At 37.2% G+C, this 17,884-nt stretch overlaps 1 long non-coding RNA gene across 1 annotated transcript in view; it reads right to left on the bottom strand.

The window, feature by feature from the left end:
* Positions 1–15,539: 15,539 nt before the first annotated feature.
* The window catches only part of LOC128929827 (uncharacterized), a 43,299-nt gene continuing 40,954 nt past the window's right edge, over positions 15,540–17,884 (bottom strand). Inside the window, exons 2-3 of the long non-coding RNA XR_008476990.2 lie at positions 17,002–17,178; positions 15,540–15,638 (exon numbers count right to left, since the gene is read on the bottom strand). This is a non-coding gene — a long non-coding RNA (uncharacterized LOC128929827). The remainder of the gene's footprint in view (positions 15,639–17,001; positions 17,179–17,884) is intronic.

Here is a 17,884-nt window from a genome sequence, read left to right as displayed (position 1 = left end):
TCCAGGTGCAAGGTTCAAGCTGTCAGTGGATCTACGATTCCGGAATCTGGAGGATCATGGCCTTCTTCTCAGAGCTCCACTAGGTGGTGCCCCAGTAAGGATTCTGTGTTTGGGCTCCAAAGCCACATTTCCCTTCCCCACTGCCCTAGCAGAAATTCTCCATGAGGGCCCCATGCCTGCAGCAAACTTCTGCCTGGGCATCCAGGTATTCTCCTATGTCTTCTGAAATCTAGGTGGAGTTTCCTAAACCTCAATTCTTGACTTCTGTGCACCTGCAGGCTCAAAACCACATGGACATTGCCAAGGCTTGAAGCTTAGACTATCTGAAGCAATGGCCTGAGCTCTATGTTGCCACTTTCGGCCATCGCTGGAACAGTTGAGATGCAGGACACCAAGTTCCTAGGCTGAACACAGCTCAGGGACCCTGGGCCTGGCCCACAAAACCCCTTTTTCCTTTTAGGCCTTGGGCTTGTGATGGAAGTGGCTACTGTGAAGACCTCTGACATGCCTTGGAGACATTCTCCTCATCTTCTTGGGGATTAACATTTGGCTCCTCATTTCATATGCAAATTTCTACAGCTGGCTTGAATTTCTCCTCAAAAATGAGATTTTCTTTTCTATCATATTGTCAGGCTGAAAATGTTTCAAACTTTTATGCTGCTTCCCTTTTAAAACTGAATGTTTTTAATAGCACCCAAGTCACCTCTTAAATGCTTTGCTGCTTAGAAATTTCTTCCACCAGATACCCTAAATCATCTCTCTCAAGTTCAAAGTTCTACAAATCTCTAGGGTATAGGCAAAATGCTGCCAGTCTCTTTGCTAAAACATAACAAGACTTGCCTTTGCTCCAGTTCCCAACAAGTTTCTCATATCCATCTGAGACCACCTCAGCCTGGACCTTATTGTCCATATTGCCATCAGCATTTGGGCAAAGGCATTCAACAAGTCTCTAGGAAGTTTCAAACTTTTCACATATTCCTGTCTTCTTCTGAGCCCTCCAAACTGTTCCAACCTCTGCCTGTTACCCATCTCCAAAGTCACTTCCAAATTTGCAGGTATCATTTTGGCAGCACCCTACTCTACTGGTACCAATTTACTGTATTCCTTCATTTCCATGCTGCTGATTAAGACATTCCCAAAACTGGGCAATTTACAAAAGAAAGAGTTTTAATTGGACTTACAGTTTTCCATGTGGCTGGGGAAGCCTCACAATCATGGCGGAAAGCAAGGAAGATCAAGTCACATCTTACATGGATAACAGCAGGCAAAGAGCAAATTAGGAAGATGTAAAAGGGAAAACAGCAGGCAAAGAGCAAATTAGGAAGATGTAAAAGGGAAACCCCTGATAAAACGATCAGATCTCAGGAGATTTATTAACTACAATATGCTAGAAAACACCCCGATGATTCAGTTATATCCCACTAGGTCCCTCCCACAACATGTGGGAATTATGGGAGTACAGTTCAAGATGAGATTTGGGTGGGAATACAGAGCCAAACCATATCAGCATATCTCTGAAAGTCATAAATAACTTGCTCAAGATCACTCATTAAGGGAATCTGGATTCAATTTCAATTTTTTGCTTTGAAGATCATGTTGTTTCTACTCTCCTAAAGCTTCTTCAGTACACAGACATGCATTTAAAAATAAGTAGTTATTTATGATTAACTTTTTATTAGTTGTTTTCAAATGCTAAAATTATATACCAGCACATTTCTGAGAAAAGTGTTTCAACATATTCAAGTCATAATCTACTAGTAGTTTTATTTACCCGTTGACAAACTTAAAAATATTTTTGTTTAATTCAAAGGCAGCTTCTTTTCCTTTAACTAAACAAATCAACAAGTTAATCCATCTGTTTTCCCACTTAACAGTTATCTGTAGAGAAGCTTTCAAATGCTAGGCACTCAGACTTGAGAGACCAAAATGAATAAGGCACTAACGTCACAAGAACACTAACAAAGCCCTATTATATTATGCACACAATCTCCCTGGGCTACATGCCTAAAAACAAAGCAAAACAAAAAGGTTGCTCTCAATCTTCCCTAACATATCTTGAAAGCAAGCTGGAAAGGCATAAAACTGAAACCAAATAAACATATGCTGAGATAAATCCCAACATAATTTAAATAATAAATAATACAACAAAACTCAATTCTGAAAATATAAAATTCAGACATGCCTTGTATTCAGTAAAAAATTATTAAGCAGGAAAATAAATGACACATTACAAGAAAAAAAATCAATAGAAACAGATGTACCAATAAGATGAAGGAATGAGCAAACACATTTAAATAGCTCTAATAAATATTCCTCAAATGTTCAAATAAGTAGAAGAAAACATGAATGTGATGAGGAAAACATAAAGTCATGAAAGATACACTCAAGTGGGTAGAGGAAATCCTGAATATGATGGAAGATATAACAGACCTAGAAAGAACCAGAGTTTTTTTTAAAAATGGGTACAATTAAGAGAAAATTAGATAGTGCAGAAGAAAAGATCAATGAATTTGAAACATAATACAAACTATTTAAAATAAAGCAGAGAGACCAGAAAAAAACTGAAAAAGAAACAAACAGTGTCTTATAGTACATTATCAAGTGACATCTATTATTAAAATTTCATCAAAAGAAGAGAGAAAATTATAAAACTATACTTCCAGGAAACTCAACAAATCCCAAGGACTATATGCATGGAATATTACATACAGAGAAATGAAGACTTCTCATCAGAAACTACCTGCTATGGTTTAGATGTTTGTCCCCTCCAAACTCATGTTGAAGTTTGATCCCCATTGTGGAGGTGTTTGGGTGATAAGGGTGGATATCTCATCAATATGCCCTCCCTCAGGGGTGAGTGAGTTCTTGCTCTATTTTTTGCCTCAAGAACTGGTTGTTAAAAAGAGCCTGGTGACCTCCTCATATCTGCTTCCTCTCTCATGATGTGATCTCTTTGCACATGCCAACTCCCTTTTGGCTTTCTACCCTGAGTTGAGGCAGCCTGAGGCCCTTACCAGATGAAGATGCCCAATCTTGAACTTCCCAACCTGTAGAATTGTGAGTCAAAGAAACTTCATTTTTATATAAACTGTCCAGTCTCAGGTATTCTGTTACAGCAACACAAAATGCTCTAGGACACTACCCAAGACAGAAGAAAATTCAGTGACATCCTTAAAGTAATCAAAGAATAAACTTTCAAGCTAGAATTCTTTACCTAGCAAGAATTTATTTCAAAAATTAAGTGGAAATAAAGGGAATTTTTTTAAGACAAGCCAAAACAAAGACAGTTTATTGCTAGCAGACCTACAATAAAAGAAAGTTTAAAGGAAGTTCCTTAGATATTAAAAAAATGATACCAGGTTTTTCAAAGGAATGAAGTACACTGGAAGTATTAAGCAGGTAGATAAATATGAAAGATATTCTTTCCAATTCATTTAATTCTTTTAATAGACAACTGATGGGTTGAAGGAAAATAAGACCAATGTATTATAGGGTATATAGCATAGATAAAAATAACATGTATGACAACAATAGCATAAAAAACAGGTCTGTGGCTGGGCACGGTGGCTCAAGCCTGTAATCCCAGCACTTTGGGAGGCTGAAGTGGGTGGATCACGAGGTCAAGAGATCAAGACCATCCTGGTCAACAAGGTGAAACCCCATCTCTACTAAAAATACAAAAAATTAGTTGGGCATGGTGGCGCGTGTCTGTAATCCCAGCTACTCAGGAGGCTGAGGCAGGAGAATTGCCTGAACCCAGGAGGCGGAGGTTGGGGTGAGCCGAGATCGTGCCATTGCACTCCAGCCTGGGTAACAAGAGCGAAACTCCATCTCAAAAACAAACAAACAAAAAAAACAGGTTTGCCATTTAAAGATTCTTGCACTACATGTGAAATAGTATAATGTTTTTAAAGGTAGAGTGCCATAAGTGAAAAAAAAAAAGTATATCATAAACCCTGAAGAAGCCACTTAACATTTAAAACACATATAGTAAATAAGCCAGCATTAAAGGTAAAATTAAACAAAAACTTCAAATAATCCAAAAGAAAACATAGGGTACAACAAAAGGGACAAATAGGAGATTATAGGAAATTGGGCAAATAAAAATTAGTAACGAGATTGTAGTTTAAAATGCAAAAATAAAAATAAATACACAAACTGTAAATGGTATAAACATTCCCCCCAAACAGGCATAGACAGTCAGATTGAATTAAAAAGACCCAATGATGTTCAACAAAAAACTGTCTTTAAGTATAAAGAGACACATAGGTTAAAAGCAAAAATGATAGAAAAAGTGACAGCATGCAATCCCAAGCCCCCCCAAAAAAGCTGGAATGGATGTATTATTTTCAAAGTAGATTTAAGAATAAGAAATATCATCAGATATCCAGAGGCACATTTTATAACAAAGAACTCCCGTACAAAAACTCTAAATATTTGCTGACATTGGTTGAACTTCAAAACAGATAAAGCAAAAAACTGATAAAACAACAAAAAAAAGAAATTGACACATTTACCAATTATAGCTTAAGATTTCAAAAGTCCTCTCTCAGCAATTGATAGAACTAGCAGAAATAAAATCAGTAAGGTTATTGAAGACCTGAACACTATCATCCAACTTGGCCTACTTGACATTTATAAAACATTTCACTGAACAATTTAAGACCACCCACTGTTCTCAAGTGTATAGAAAACATTTACCAAAATAGAACACATTGTGAGTTACATAACATTCTCACTCATTGTTAAAATAAATTTGAAATCCTGCAAAGTATACACTCTGAACACAACAGAATTTAATCAGATAGGAATAACAGATATGTGTCTTACAAATGCTTAACAATATGGAAATTAAGCAATATAATTCCCAATAATATACATGTCAAAGAAGATATCAGACATAAAATTTGAATATATTTTTAATTGAATGAAAATAAAAACAACATAAAATTTGTGTGACTGCCACTAAAGCAGTATTTAGCAGAAAATTTCAAGCATTGAATTCTTATTTTATGAAATGAGTGATCTGCAGTCAAGGAACTAAGCTTCCACATTAAGAAATAGAAAAAAAAGAGCAAATTAAACCCAAATAAAGCACAAGAGAAATTAGAAAGAGTAGAAATCAATGAAATAAAACATTTAACATCTAGAGAATATCAATAAAACAGAAAGCTGACTGTTAAGATAAAATAATAAAGTGGATAAACCTCTAGCCAGAGCAATTGTCAAAAAGAAGACTAAAAAGCACCTTGCCCCTTATTTCACACATTATAAGTAAGTTAACCCAAAATGTATCATACCTTTAAGGCCAGGCATGGTGGTTCACACCTGTAATTCCAGCACTCTGGGAGGCTGAGTGGGTAGATCACCTGAGGTCAAGAGTTCCAAGACCAGACTGGTTAACATGGGAAACTCTGCCTCTACTAAAACATACAAAACTTAGCTGGGCAGGGTGGGGTATGCCTGTAATCCCAGCTACTTGGGAGGCTGGGGCAGGAGAATTGCTTGAACCTGGGAGGCAGAGGTTGCAGTGAGCTGAGATTGTGCCACTACACTCCATCCTGGGCAACAGAGCAAGACTCCATCTCAAAAAAAAAAAAAGGATCATTTTTAAATTTAAGAACCAAAATATCAACCACCTAGAAGAAAACATAAGAGAAGATCTGTAACCTTGGGTTATACCATTTTCCTTAGAATGCAAAGAACCATAAAAAAAACTAATAAACTGAATTTTGTCAAAAATTTAAAAACATGTACTTCAAAAGACACCAAGAAAGTGGAAAAGTACATTAGGAACAAATATTTACAAAATATATATTTTGATAAAGAACTTGTTTCTAAAATATATTGTTTTTTCTTTTAACTGGAAAATAAAGAACTCACATACAAAAACTCTAAATATTTGCTGACATTGGTTGAACTTCAATTTTTTTAATGACCATAAAGATTTGGAGAGACACTTTACAAAAGAAGATATAGGAATGGCACATTAGCATCTGAAGAGTTCAAAAATTTCATTAGTCATTAGAAAAGTACAAGTTAAAAACACAACAAAATACCACTACACACGTACCAGAATAGCTAAAATTAAAAAGACTGACAAAACCAAGTTTGTTAGTTGGTGAGCAACTAAAACTCTCATACACTGATGATAGAAGTAAAAAATAACAGCCATTTTAGAAAAGTTGAGCAGTTTCTTGAAAAGTTAAATACACTGATATTATGACTATCAATTTTACTCCTAGTTGTTTTCCCAAAAGAAAATAAAAAACATATGGCCACACAAAGTCTTATATTTGAATATTCATAACAGCTTTAGTCACAACACCTCAAACTAGAAACAACCTAAATGTCCATCAGCTGGTGAATAGACATCAACAAATTGCGGTATATTCATACAGTGGAATATTGCTCAGCAATATAAAGGAACAAACTGCTGACATACACAAAACATGGATGAATCTCAGAAGCATTATGCTAAGTGGAAGAAGCCAAACACAAAATGTGTATATTGTATAACTCCATTTATGTCAAATACCAGAAGGGCAAACCTGTAGCATGGAAAGCAAATCCATGGTTGCCAGGGGCTGGGAATGTATAATGCAGTCAACACTCACTGTGTTGTGCACTTAAAATGAATTAATTTTATTGTATGTAAATTATACCTTAATAAAGCTGATTTTTTAAAATGTGTGCACATCTATGCACATATACATATCTATATACTGATGACCTATCTTCCATATCCTTGCTAGAGTATTTGTTGTAAAACCACAATACATTCTCCAATGACTCTTTGTTTTTTTAGAATTATGTACAAGCCCCTTTTCCACGTTATCTCTATAGGGTCCTTCATGAAGTTTTCTGTCTTTCTAAATATCTGTGTTTCCCATTATTACTCTAATTTTTCCTGCTCCCCATCTACATGATAGTAGTTACAGTCTCAGAGCGTGCTGTGGTGTTTAATGATTACATGCTTTGGGACATACTGTTACCGTTTCTTATAACGTTCTTCAAAATTCTGCCTAAATGTCAACTTTTTTTTTTTTTTTTGAGACAGTGTCTCACTCTATCATCTAGCTGAGTGCAGTGGCTCCATCTCGGCTCACTGCAACCTCCACCTCCTGGGTTCAAGTGATTCTCCTGCCTCAGCCTCCCGAGTAGCTGGGACTACGGGCACATGCCACTACACCCAGCCAATTTTTCTATTTTTAGTAGAGATGGGGTTCATCACATTGGCCAGGATGATCTCCATCTCTTGACCTTATGATCTGCCTGCCTTGGACTTCCAAAGTGCTGGGATTACAAGCGCAAGCCACAACTTCCGGCCAATATCAACTAATTTATGAGGTCCTCCCCACTCAGTACATCACCGTTCATCTCTTTTCTATAGTGTTTTGTACATTAATATTTGTTTTGCTTATTGTAGTTTTCCTTGTATATGTCTGAATCATTTTTGTGTTATTCATTTAAGTACTTTAAGTTATACTTACTACCACAGAAAATCATTCATTAGATAGTAATATTATTAGTTCATTTCCAGGGTCACAACATATGGTTGTGCAAATGCAGAATCCCATTCACAATATAATCTATGTAAATGGTGCCTCTGTGGCTGTGCAGCATGTTACCTTCATAGCTAATGGCTGCTCTGGATCATCCACTAGTTATATTTATTGAGTGTCTGCTATGTGCTAAGCTCCAGATCAGTTTCTGAGAACATAAAGTTTGGTAGGGAATGTAGTGCCTACTAGGGAAAATGGACAGAGAGACAGATAATTACAATATATTATAGTGAGTGCAAAATGGAAAGACTTCTAACTCAGACCAGATGAGCACCTGAGATTTTCCTCTATCCTCTTTCTTCCACAATTGCTTTTTATTCCTCTGTCACCAACGCAGTGTTCCTGCTCCACAAAGGTGACAGTGGTCAAGGCAGGAATGGCCTTGTCCCCCTGGCTCCTTTTGTGAAGATGATGGGGGGACCCTTAGAGTTTTTGGCTCATTGGTTTCTTAGGTAAATTAATCTATGAGGCAAAAAAGCCTTTTGTCTGTGACTATTGTATGTCTTTCTAAACTTAAGGTCAGTTATTAGACTAACAAACTCTTCCCATCAGGAGTAAAGCTAAGAGGGAACACAGGAAAGAAAAAGAATGTAGAAAGATACTCTCTGTCAGAGTTGTAAGTCCACTAGGGGAGGAGCCATGAGTATCTCATTCACTGTATATACCCCTGTCTTGCTCACACTCTGCACACACACTAGTGCTGGATTGTACTTGAATGCCCAAAGAATGAATGGATAGTTGTAACATTTATGCACGTATTAGCCTGGGAATGGGAAAGAATGTTTCTAGTAGGGAGAACAACACATCCAAAAGCATATGCAAAAGAAAAACTAAAAGCTAGGGAGAATATGACAAGTTCTGGGACCTGCAAAATAGACCACTCTGGCAAGAATTGAGACTAAGGTGGTTAATAAATGATGGAAGCTAGAGATATAATTCTGAGTCAGAGCGGTCAACACCATCATTTGGCATCATGGAGTTATTGAGTAAACCACTTCCTTTTCCATGGGATGGGTTGGCATTCTTTAGCATGTTATAAAATTGAGTTAATAAAGCTTTAAGCCACCTTCTACATGTAAGTATGGATTTATGGGGTAGCATAAGAAATATATCTATCATTTTGAATATATGCAAACATAGTGCTTTAAAATACGTAATATGTTTTAAGTTTTTTCCACTCTTAGTAACTTTTCCTAGCTGTCATGGTTGGGAAGGCCGTAAAATCACTCTATAATTTAAAAATACTGTTCCTCAGTCTGAAAATTAACATTTTCTTTCTTATGCTTGCAGCAATGGCTTCTGAGAGCTTCATGTTAATTAAAAATGTCCAATTACAATAAATGCCTCTAATGAAGATGTAGAAGAACAAATATAAAAGCAGAAGGAATGGGAACACAAAAAAAGAAAGGTTCTAATTGCCCTTAGGAATTTACTATCTCCCTTAAAAGAAGGAAATCTGAATTATATAATTTATTAGTAATAATTGTACTTTGGGAGGATTTCCAGGTGATTCACATAAATGGAAAACAAGCATATACAAGGTCATGTATTTTCTTTGTCTGAGTACTTAAGGGTAATAATATTAAATTTAACGTACAACAGAAAATAAAATGAATCCTTCCTTATTGCTCTTAGATCCCTATTGCCTTGTCCAGATACACTTGAGAAAGACTTGCAAGAAGAGAAATTATCAAGTGCCAACACTTATTAATTTTAATCTATGAGCTTATATTTTAACTGTTGAAAAAAATTGAATTTCCCAGCCTTAATTTTTACGTACTAGAACATTAAAGCAGCCCTCTCTAGGTTCATGTGGTATATTTACAGGGACTATTTCCTGACCAGCTCTTAAGAAGCAATCGAAAATCTTGGGCTCTGGCAGGACTCGTAATGATATAAGTAAGGTTTGAATTAAAGCCTATTTGAATGAAACCTATAAGCACCATATTTTCTTTCAGCTCATTAGCATTTGTCTAAGAATGGAATAGCACATTCAAATTGATGGTCCATGTAAGCAGATGTATTTGAATTCAGAGCCAGGGAAAACTTTTATAAATGTATCCTTATTAATAATAATCGGTTTTTGCTCTATTTTGCCCATTAGGAAGTCTAGAGCTTTTCCAAAACACATTGATAGGATGTCAATGCAATAAATACATGCCTACTATTTGTTTACTATATATTACACCTTTTCAGTTCCATGATTTAATTTTCACATTATTATAAGTTGCATTGGTTGGTATTTTATCCATTTTATTGATAAGAAAAGTAAGAGAGATTTAGGCCGGGCGCGGTGGCTCAAGCCTGTAATCCCAGCACTTTGGGAGGCCGAGGCGGGTGGATCACGAGGTCAACAGATCGAGACCATCCTGGTCAACATGGTGAAACCCCGTCTCTACTAAAAATTACAAAAAATTAGTTGGGCATGGTGGCGCGTGCCTGTAATCCCAGCTACTCAGGAGGCTGAGGCAGGAGAATTGCCTGAACCCAGGGGGCGGAGGTTGCGGTGAGCCGAGATTGCGCCATTGCACTCCAGCCTGGGTAACAAGAGCGAAACTCCGTCTCAAAAAAAAAAAAAAAAAAAAAAAGAAAAGTAAGAGAGATTTAACCAATGACACAGCTAAGAAAAATTCAAATGTATCTAACTCCAAAGCTTCTACTTTCTCCTCTATACCCACAAGTGCCAATCCTATGTAAGCTTTAAAACATAAAATTAATGGTTTGGAATATGTATCAGATGTACTCCTAGTACCCAAATGTCAGTATTGGTCTTTTTTTCAGAATAAAAAAGATACTTCATTGTCATTGGAATATACTGAAATAATCCATCCCTATTTAAAAAGCCTATTAAAATATTCTGAACAGGAAAGACCAAGAATGAATACCTTTCTTAAAGTTTGTAACTGCATAGTTGAAGCATATTCTGTGTTTTTTATATTCTATTAAAAATAACCTGACACCTGTAGCTCTCAGTATAAGTAATCACAGAGAACATTTACCTCCATCTTGAATATCAAATATAAAGAACCTTTCTAAAGGAGCATTCCTTTAATAAATTAGACATTAACCCTCTACCATATTCCAATAATGAAAAATCTACCTCAACAAAATTCCATTGAAAAAGGAAATAAGGTACAGAATGAACCACAGATTTCCTCAGGAAAACTGTGTTTATAGAGGGGACAGGAATTGCTATACAGATCTGACATTTTCTTTACTTCAAATCTCATTTAGGTATTTTAAAGAGATGAAGGTAAAGGAAGCTAGAAGACTGCTATGAAAGGTAGGATCCTGCTTGATACAAACACACAAGGAGAAAGGGAGAATAATACATTCAAGATTCCCATTAATAATGCGCCATTCAGTATTTCTTCCAAGATTTGACCCCTAACCTTCCTCCTCCTTCTGCTCCTTCCCTCTCCCTTACTTTTTATACAGTTTGCAAGTGATTTTGTTATTGGGAAGTGTGGTAATTTTCAGATTTTGTTTAATTTGGAATAAAGAATTTAGTTAAGAGATGTATAGTAAGGGCTGTTTTGGGAAGTCTTTTTGGGCACACACGTTCTGTGGTTACACATGCTAGTACACATGTTGTATGTCTCATTAGCATCTAAAATCTCCACCCGGGGTGTATTTTTTACTATTATAATAAGCAAAAGACTACTCAAGGGTGAGTTTTTAGAAGAGTGTGCATGTTTGTTGGTGGGAAAAATCCCTAGTGTGGTGGATATCTCTGACTAAGGCCTAATAAGTCTTTTGTAAGACTTAAAAGAAAACCCAACCACAATGCCAAAAGTTGCCAGTATAGCCCATTGCCTTTTTACTGTCAGTAAACACTACTATCAATAGACAATGTCTCCAAGGCTTCTTTTCCCAGGAGACTTCCTTGCCTACTCATGTCTGACTATCTGCTCACTCTGTTTCAAATAGAGAGCTATCCATAAACAGATGTACCATCACTTCCTGCTACACCCTTGACTGGATGCAGCATAGAAATTAACCACATGGAATCTAGAACTAATTGTCTTAAGTTGTGTTAAAGCTTTGCCATAGACTTGCCTGTTTCTCCATGTATTATATAAAGGGAACTAAGAATTTTTTTTCAGAAAGTTGTGGTGAGAATTAAATATGAAACATTTACTGTGCCTGGGACAGGGTAGGCTTGCAAACAATGTTAGCATGTATTTTAAAAGAGTTGTAATGTTAATTCTCTAACTCCATACAAATATAAGTATAGAATTTCATTCATCCTTTCAATTCAATTCTGAAAAAGTGGTTTCATCCCAAGCTTCATCAGACTTCCATTAAATAATCAGGAAAAAATATCCCACTTGTCTCTGAATAATATTTCAAACCTCACTGTTCACTACCTTCCCTTTGCTTAAAACTTTGCCATCCTCCTAGCCTTTATGATCCTGTGTTTATAATCAATTGAAAAGGGACTATTTACACTCTGCCATCTTCATTTCTTCCGGCTTTTATTGGGAATAATAATATTGTCATTTACTTATTAATTCATGCTCAGTCACAACTCACCTAATAGCAAGCTAATCTTTTCACAGTTTTTCTTAATATATATACATGGCCATTACAACCAACAACTGTTTTGTTTTGTTTCTTTGGAGAAACAGAAATGTTCTTACACGGTTGGAAGTGAATGGTTTACACTGTTCAACCTCTGTGGAAGACAGTATGGTGATTCCTCAGGGATCTAGAACCAGAAATACCATTTGACCCAGCAATCCTATTACTGAGTATATATCCAGATAATTATAAATTATTCCATTATAAACACACATGCACACATGTTTATTGTAGCACTATTTACAATAGCAAAGACTTGGAACCAACCAAATGCCCATCAATGATAGACTGGATAAAGAAAATGTGGCACATCTACACCATGGAATACTATGCAGCCATAAAAAATAATGAGTTCATGTCCTTTGCAGGGACATGAATGAAGCTGCAAACTATCATTCTCAACAAACTGACACAGGAACAGAAGGCCAAACACTATCATGTTCTCACTCATAAGTGGGAATTGAACAATGAGACACATGACAGGAACATCACACACTGGGGCCTGTCAGGGGGTGGGGGACAAGGGGAGGGAGGGCATTAAGACAAATACTTAATACATGCAAGGCATAAAACCTAGATGACAGGTTGACAAGTGCAGCCAACCACCATAGCCCATGTATACCTGTGCAACAAACCTGCATGTTTTGCACATGTATCCCAGAACTTGAAGTAAAATTTTAAAAAAAAGTAAGTATTTATCATTCTTTCTGCTTTAAGCCAATCACTGCTATAGGTTCCAAGGACAAGATGTTAAATAAGGTTGGCTATTGCCTTCAGAGAGCAGTACCTGAGGATTACAAATGTTTTGGTGGAAGTGATCCTGGGACATGGTGTCAAGCAAGGCTTTTCTAAAAAATACTGTGCTTAGTCTCTCAATTTAGCTTAGAAAAGAGGCTTACCCTTCCTATGCATTCATTCCCCCATAAGCTTCATAGAGTTTCCTGTTGAAAATCTTAATTTCAAATTACATCCATGTTTCAAATGTGTTTAGTCTTCCATAACTTCTTTACCAAAATAGGATGTCAGGACTTTTGACATTTCTGGAATACAACAGGATGAAAAAAAAATAGCTTTTGTTTCTATGTCAATGTGTTATTATCTAAATTTTTTTAATAATGTGCTTCCTGATTGCCTCAAATCAAAAGATCTTGTGTTTTCATCTTAACCTTTTCATAGATTGTTTTCTGCAAGAAAATGTTGGAACATCAATATTTCTCTCATTGAAAGCTAAAGAATTGGTTTCCACATAATACAGTAAAAATGTGGATACAGTCAAGAGTGTCTCACTCACCCAGCTAAGCTGAAGCATCCTTTGCAGTCACCTGAGGTCATGGTGACCATTTGGTCAGACACGGCACTCCTCACCTCCACACAGTCTCTGCTGGAACTGCCTTCTCACCCTCTCTGCAGCACCTCACTAATTCTTCAGCATGGATCACCCTCATCACACAAATGATCAGTGACTTGCAGCTGTGTGCAATTATGTGAGGTGGGGTTATTATTTCCAGCTGAAATGAAGCCCATTACATCTCAATTGGCCTTATTAACTGCTAAACTTTGTCTTTAATGCCCCTAACAACATGGAACATACTATTCCGTTTTCTTCATGAAATTATAAATGTGTCTTAAAGATAATAATCAGATCTTTACCTTGTTTTGGGTGTTTAATCATGGAGGGCAAATGAGAATGGCAATCTTGGCTTGTGCAGGGGTTTCAGGGAGGCTTACTCAGCAGATGCAAGGCTTGGTCTCCACCTCCAGTTCCACACCAGCGGACCAGGAGCTAAAATAATGGACTGTTCAGTTGGACCCCATCACATCCCAGGCTGCCTATTTCCTTTGTGGTCTGGTCCAAAAACCAGCAGAAACTATCGTCTGAGAATCCGATGATCACAAAGTGATACAGGCTTGCAGCTGTGTCCGTCTAAGCAGAAGGGACTAAATCAATCAATTTTTACATTATTTAATTCTCTTATTAGAGCTCTCCACAGACAGAGATTCAGCACTGTACACAGGGTTTTACCAGATGGGTGCCCTCCTGTTCCCCCTTATGGTCATTTACACTCTTTCCTGACATTTCAGGCTGCCTTATCTTGTCTGGCTCTCCCAATAAAGTTTTTCTTTTACTCTCTCATCAATATGGAGAATAATGTCTTTTGTTTAGTTATTTAATTTTCTCATATTGTAGAGGCCAGAATTCAAGACAAGTAATTAGTTACTGAATTTTAGTGATTCCTCCTCTATGGATTTTTATCACCTTCCTCCTCCTTTTTATCCCTCTGCCACAATTCTAATAAAAACAATAGCTATTGTTTTTGGAAGGTCTACCCTGAGTCAGGCACTTTGCACATATTGTCTCTAAATCCTTGCTAATTTCATGCAATGTAGGGCTTATTCCTTCTATTTGATTTTTTAAAATTTCATTTAGTCTGATATGTACATATTACATATGATACGTAGTTTTTCTCTTTCTTTTTTCTTTGTGTGAGACGGAGTTTCATTCTTGTTGCCCAGGCTAAAGTGCAATAGTGTGATCTCAGCTCACTGCAAGCTCCACCTCCTGGGTTCAAGCGATTCTCCTGCCTCAATCTTCCCAGTACTGGGATTCCAGGTGCATGCTACCATGTGTGGCTAATTTTTTTATTTTTAGTAGAGACTGGGTTTCACCTTGTTGGCCAGGCTTGTCTTAAACTCTTGACCTCAGGTGATCCACCAACCTTGGCCTCCCAAAGTGCTGGGATTACAGGCCTGAGCCACTTCGCCAAGCCTGTAGATATTTACTGAATGCCTCAACAAACCAGAATATTGGTTGAGAACTAGAATGCCTCCATGGGTGGGAGGGGCATTTGTTCCGTACATTACTATATGCCCAATACCCAGCACAATAAATACCAGGTTGGAAAGACTTAATCTATTGCCCATAATTTTAATTTTAGTGATAGCAGACAGTGTCTTACATTTATCATCCAATAAATATTTGTTGAATTAAATAATCATGTAGGAAAATAAAAAATGATACATAGGATTCCTGCTTTTCCACTCTGTCTAGTTATATTTTATTTTTGGCATTTTATCCCTAATTGGCACATCTTACATTATTTATTCCTCTTCAATTTCAGGGTATTTTGGAAGGGTGCATTGTATCAGTTAAGATGCAATCAGAAAAGTAGAACAACCTGAGCAACCTATAATGTGAATTAACTTGTGTCAGGGATTTGGTCTTCTGCAATTGTGGGAGCTGACGAGGTGGTCTCTGTATGGTTATATTCTTTGAACCTGCTGACAGAGCTTGAAGTTCACTCATGTATTAGGAAAAATAGATGAAGATAAAGTGGGTGTATTAGATATTCTTGCATTTCTATAAAGAAAACACCCGAGACTGGGAAATTTATAAGAAAAGAATTTTAATTGGCTCATGTTTCTGTAGGCTGTTCAGGAAGCATAGTGGCATCAGCTTCTCGGGAGGCCTCGGGAAGCTTCCAATCATGGCTGAAGACAAAGGGGGAGCAAGAACAACATCACATGGTAAGAATGGGAGCAAGAGAAAGAGAATGGGGCAGGGAAGTGTCACACACTTTTAAAGAAACAGATCTCAGATCTTGTGAGAACTCACTATTGTGAAGACAGTACCAACCCAGGAGGGATCTGTCCCCATGACCTAAACACTTCCCACAGAACCCACTGCCAGTGTTGGGGATTGCAATTCAACATGAGATTTGGGCGGGGACAAATATTCAAACCATGTCAATCCGTCAGGGGGAGCAAGAAAAAGCTAGAATCCCCAGATAAGGGCTGGAGTCCATAAAGACAGACTGAAATCCACATCAGTCCCTGTTTCCTCTGACCTTGATGATTGGGTGTCTACAGAAATCCCAGGCTTTCGGCATGGTGTTAAGCACACACATGTGGCCCAGGATTCCAAAAAGCTGAAGGAGGATCCGGAGGAAGGTGGAGTAGTCGCAGGCCTGGCTGCTGCCTCACACTAACAAGATGACCCCGCGATATGCAACAACATTGTGTAAGCTACAAAATCCCCGAAGCTTGCTTCTGCTTTCCAAATATCTTAAGGGATCCTTCTCATGGCCTACTATCTCTGTAAACATTCAGGAAAGGAAATTCTGAGAAATGCTGTTCAGCCTAGGCCGGCTGATCTTTTTCGAAGCTATCCCACACATCTTCCAGTTGGTCATGACAATTTTGTATTGCATTATTTTTGGTCAGCTATTAAAAACTCACCCTAATTTAGACTAGAAACTTGAAGAAAAATATTTTATTCTTTTAGAAGTCTTTATAGATCAAGAAATTCTTATTAACATCTTTACTATACCATACCATTAAACCTTTGTTTGAATATTCACTTAAATCAGCTGATGTATTCTTAGAACTGAGTTTGTCTATAAATAGCATTAAGCCAAACAGATGAAAAGAGAGAAAAACAGTTTAATAGCCCTAAACAAAATAGAAATTTATTTGTTTCTCACACAAAAGAAATAAAGAAATAGGAAGGCTAGAATAGGTCTGCCTATGAACATCAGGGACTTGGTTTCTTCTGTCAAGATAAGCCTTAGCATCTTCAGAATTACTTAATGCTCCATGATAGCTGTTAGATCTCTGGCCATCAGCCTGCTCCCCAGGGAGAAAAAAAATCCAAAAATTTCACTTCCTAGCTTATTGCTTCCTTTCAGCCCTTCTGCAAGTCCCAAAGAGCAACTTCTACTTACATCTAAGAGCTTAAAGAGAAGATGGGAATTATAACCGAGAGGCGTGCCTATAACTTAGGGGAAAATGAATACCGGGAAACAGATAGCAACATTTGCCAGGAAGAAAGACTGTCCATACAAATCATACTTACCAAGATGAAACATTGCTTTCTTTCATAGAGATGAAAATGTTATCAAATATAACAATGAGCTTTGCACCAGTTAATTTTGTGACAGGTGGCTTCATTTAACATTGTTGATAAATACTTTTGAAGCTCTGCACTCACAATGGGAATGTTATAAAGTCCTCAAACACTTAAGCTGAAGCACTGGAAATAGAAGACACCCAAATTTTGCAGTCAAAGGCATGAAATTACTGTAAAAGTTGTTCAGAGTGTTATAAAAGATCAGTGGGACTCTGGATGCTGGTTAGCTGAGAGTACCAACCACGCAAACCAGAGATTCATTCAAAGAAGAGTTTCAATAGGGCTGAGGCTGGCACATTGCAATCCACAATAAACAACCATAATTTGAAGCAGATTGTGGAGACTGCAGGGTTCATTTGTTTATCAGAGGGCATTTCTCCAGTTAAGAGAAGGAAAGATCCCTAAGAAAAGAAACTTGACAAGCATCCTGGGGACCTGCAGAAATGGAGGGAGCTATGTAGAATTTACTTTGACCACAGAGTTAGTATCTGTTTATATCACAGCATGTGAGCCTGAACTACCCACTATTCGTCTGTGGATATTAAAGACAATTATTCATTCACCTGATTGCTCTACCATCACAACATTTTCCTAGAAGCACAATCTTAATGAAACCAATGTAGTGCTTCATCTTTGCTTTTACTTACTTCCTTCTCTAGCATTAAAAAAAGAACATTGGTTGGCCAACATTAGCTTGCCACTTACCCATGTTGATTACTATATAGGGAATGTGACCACAATGTGATGGGGCTAACATCTTACAAATGTAGTGGCACTTGTGCATCCTAATGAACACTACAAAATAGCTATCAGGGAAGAAGGCACAGCT

Source organism: Callithrix jacchus, chromosome 16, assembly GCF_049354715.1.
Source record: "Callithrix jacchus isolate 240 chromosome 16, calJac240_pri, whole genome shotgun sequence".
Classification (NCBI taxonomy): domain Eukaryota; kingdom Metazoa; phylum Chordata; class Mammalia; order Primates; family Cebidae; genus Callithrix; species Callithrix jacchus.
The sequence above is the reverse complement of the archived record's forward strand: the minus strand, read 5'-3'. Positions and strand labels throughout refer to the sequence as shown.